General features: G+C 34.0%; 1 pseudogene; it reads right to left on the reverse strand.

Annotated features, from left to right (window-relative positions):
- Nucleotides 1–885: 885 nt before the first annotated feature.
- LOC109678749 (olfactory receptor 8G50-like) lies at nucleotides 886–1,827 on the reverse strand (annotated as a pseudogene).
- Nucleotides 1,828–4,650: the final 2,823 nt, after the last annotated feature.

Genomic DNA, 4,650 nt, shown 5'->3' on the forward strand with positions numbered 1-4,650 from the left:
CACGTAACTTGATTTTCCAATTTTAAGTTTTCCAGATAAATTAATAATCCACATGAATGCAAGAGTAAGAGACTGTCAATTCTGAATCTGAGATTCTAAAATGTAGGCTGGAAGAAAAAACATTATCTCTTTAGAGTAAAGAGAATGAAGGTCGATTCATCATTTGAATATGGGTTCTGACAGAATCCCAAAACTGGATCAAGGACTATTGATATGTATATGTATATGTATATTTACATATGTAAATATGTATATGTATATTTACATATAAATTATATATATGACATATTATATAAACATATGTAAAAAGATACAATGTATGACATCTTGTTCAAGATTGTCAGTCATTTCCAATACAGTGCCATCTCCTTGTGCATAGAATCTATCTTATCACCCATCATACATTCCCATATTCCCTGATAAGAATAAGAAATGTGTTTAGTGTACTACAAATTTGTTAAAATTAATTATTTTAGAAACCACACTGTTAGAAATGTTTGATAACACACTTTGTTAAAAAGGCCAAGTGCACAAAATATTGAGACTATCAAAGAATACTGAAAAAAATTATTTATTCCCTTCAAAAGATAAATAAATCTTGACAAAACAGAGCCATGTTCCATACATGTAAAGTATAAGCAACCATAAGAATGCTTTGATAAATTTTAAAAAATGTTTAGAGGTGATACAGCTTACTCTGAGTGGTTGAAGTTTGGAGTATCCTAGAGAGGTGCTCTCTTCCATGTGTCCAATCCCATGAATCCAGTCTTAACATTGGCTTCTTTCTTTCAAATAGTCAAGTACTAACAGTAATTTTATGACTTGTGGACATACGTTGCTACCTCTGGACTGATTCTTTACCAAATCTCCAGAAAATAAATTTTGTTAAGGAAAAGTACTTCTTTTCATACAAAACTTCTTTTTTTCCAAGAACTTATTTAGGGCAACTTTGACATCCTTATTCCTCAGGCTGTAGATCAAGGGATTCAGCATGGGCACAACAATGGTGTAAAACACAGAGGACACTTTCCCTTGGTCCATGGAGCTGACTGAGGATGGCTGTAGGTACATGAATGCAGCAGAGCCAAAGAAGACAGAAGCAGCAGAGATGTGGGAGCTGCAGGTGCTGAAGGCTTTGAACCTGCCCTCAGTGGAGCTGATGCACAGGATGCTGGAAATGATGAAGATGTAAGAGGCAAGGATGGTCAGGGCTGGGACAAGTATATTAAAAGCACTTAGGCACAGAACTAATATCTCATTGATAAAAGTACTGAAACAGGAGAGCTCCAGTAATGGAAAAAGATCACAGAAGTGGTGGTTTATGGTGGCAAGCTTACAGAAAATCACTCTCAGCATGCAAAATGTATGAGCTGTGGCACCAACCAAATCCATGCTATACACCCCAACTACCATCCATGAACAGACTTGATAGGACATGGTGACATTGTAAAACAAGGGGTTACAGATAGCAACAAAAAGGTCATAGGCCATTGCAGCCAACATGTGACATTCTGATATGCAAAAACAAGGGAGAAGTAGAGTTGAGTCATGCATTCAGGGTAGGAAATTATGTTCTTTTTCTTCACAAAGCTAACCAGCATTTTTGTTGGAATGGCAGAGGTCAATGAAGGACAGACTGGTAAGGAAAAAGTACATGGGGGTGTGCATGTGGGAACTAAGTAGGATCAAGGTCACCATGCCCAGGTTCTCCACCACTGTGAGCACATAGATTCCTAGGAAGAAGAAGAAGGGCAATTGGAGCACTTCTTTCTCTGAGAGTCCAGCAAGGATAAACTCAGTCACTGTGGAATAATTTTCTTCTGCCATTTTCTTTGGGGAATTCTATGTAGAAAAGAAAAAAAGAAATGGAGGAAGGTATTTATTGTCCCACAAAACATTAAAATTTGAAACAGAATTCAAGGCTTTTCAGCAAGGTATCTGCAGTTTCCTGACATATCCCTATGTATGTTAGCACTCATAGCCCTTGGGATTCCAAATGTATGAGACAAATGAATTAAATATAAGATAAAAACATTCCTAATTGTGCTTTACATTGTGAAAATGGTTACTAGTAACCTGACCCTGATCACCCAGAAAAAGAGGTAATAATTTTGATGGGGTGTGCAAATAAATTTTCATGCTACATTTGTAATCCTCTTAAATTCTTTACTGAGAAAGTACTTTTTTATGTTAAAATATCAGCTTCATCAACAAAAACCCCACAACTAATACCACACTTCATGGTGAAAGTTTTTCCTGATAAGTTAATGGACAAAACAAGATGTTCTGTTCATTCAACATTATACTTGAGATTCTAATTAGGGCAATCAGAAAGGAAAATGAAAATAAAAAGACATCCAATTTCGAAAGCAAGCATTAAAAGTATCTCTACTATTAAATACTGTATTCTTGTACATAGATTCTAGTGAAGCTATTGCAAAGAAATAGTACAACTAATTATTCTCAGTAAGGTAATGGAACACAAGATCAGATCAACAAGGAAAGGTTACAATCATAAAATCCACTTAAGTATAGTGAAAAATAATAAAATATTTTGCAATAAGTTATGTAAAGAAATGTGCTATGTGTAAAATTAAAAAATATTATTGAAAGGAATTAAAAACCTACATAAATAGAAAAACATCTCATGTTCATGAAACGAATGACTCAATATTGTGAAAATGACATTATTTCCTTCAATTCCTATCAAAATTCCAGTCCCAGCTTTGTTACTGCCAATATTGATCATAAAATATGTACAAAAATATAAGGGACACAGAATAATCAGAACAAAATTGAAAGAAAAGAATAAAGTTGGAAGCCTCACATTTTTTAACATGAAACCTGACAACAATGACACAGTAATCAAGATAGTGTGGTATTGTCATAAGGATAGACAGATAGGTCAGTAGAATGAAATTGGCAATCCAGAAAATAGAGCTTATTTATGTGAAGAATTAAATTGCTAAGAGGGTTTCATGTTATTTCAGTGGAAAAATATCATATTTTCAAAAAATGATGCTATAAAAATTATGTAGGTAACACATATAAGAGTTAATTTGTAACTGTTTCTCACACCAAACACAAAAATAAGTTAAAAATGAGGCACTGAACTAAATGTAAATGCTAAAGCTTTAACAATATTATAAAATTCACAAAACCAAATCATTCTGACCTTGCAAATGATGTTAAATTGATCATAAATAAGATGCCCAAACTAGAGGCCCTCATAGAAAAAAAAATAGGAAATTGGACTTAATGAAAAAAAAACTTAAATTTGTGCCTTAAAGGTCATTATCCTGAAATTGAAGAAAACATACAGGACAAGACAAATATTTTTAAGTAATAAGGAAAAACTTGCACAATATATGTTAAGAACTCTTATAGATTAAGAATAAAATAACAAATAATCTACTTAAAATGGTAGGAGGATTAGAATAAGCATTTTCTACTTGATATACAGAAATGAACACTGAGCACTTGAAACTATGTTTATACTCTTTAGTTACTAAAAATATTTAAATCTAAACCACAATGAAATAACAGTTCACATCCATCAGGAAGAATGTAAAAAGCATCAGTAAGGGCATGAAGGAATTGGAAACTTCATGCACTACTAGTGAAAATGTAAAGTTGTACAGACTATTCAGAAAACAGTTTGGCAACCTTTGAAATATAAAATGTGTAGTTACCATATGACCTCTCAATTTCACTGCTGAGTACATGCTCAAAGAATTGACAACACACATGTACACAGGTTGTATATGAGTGGTTAAAGCAGCATTACTTACAAAAACCAAAGTATGGAAACCATTCACAGGTCCATCCAATCATGAATGGACAAGCAAGGTGTAGTATATCCATATAACTTAGTATCATAAAAGAAACAAAGTACTGAGAATGCCACATCTTGAATGGACCTGAAACATTCTAAGTGAAAGAAACCAGACATGAAGAACACATGTTATATGATCCCACTTAAATGAAATGTCTGAACAAGAAAATTCAGAGACAGAGAGCAGGTTAATGTCTTCCAGGCATGTGGAATGGAAAGTACATGGATGTGACTGCTAATGGGTATGGGATTTTAGCTGGGGTCATAATGACTATCTGCTAAAATAGAACATGGGGATGGGAGTACAACTCCACAAATGTACTTAAACACTGAATTATAGAACAGCAATTGCATTGCAATGTATGTCTTATAAAAATTTAAACCATATGAAAATAATGACACCTGGGAATCACACAATATTCCATCGCAACCTACAACATGGCTGCTCTCCTGGAAGGCTTTCCCATTTAGGTTATGCCTGGTGAATGCCTCTGCATGCACGTCAAATATACCCATTGTTGTTTTTAACAAACGATGTGATATGACATTTCTCTCTCCAAGAACAAGAGAATATGCTGCATTGACTCATAAGCTTTTTCTATCACAAGTTGTTTTCTCTATAATACATAAACAAGAAAAACATAGGCCTTTCTTAGTACTAACTATTAAGGAATTACAGACACAAAGCACACGTAATTTAAATTGTTTCTTCTATTTTTTTTTTTTTTTTGGTCTCTTGCCTAACCATTGTAGCTTTGACAGCAGGTGTGGGACTCTGACCCATTCTGTGCATCCAGCTTCCTCTGAAGTCTGGC

The sequence above is a fragment of the Castor canadensis genome, chromosome 2, assembly GCF_047511655.1.
Source record: "Castor canadensis chromosome 2, mCasCan1.hap1v2, whole genome shotgun sequence".
Lineage (NCBI taxonomy): Eukaryota > Metazoa > Chordata > Mammalia > Rodentia > Castoridae > Castor > Castor canadensis.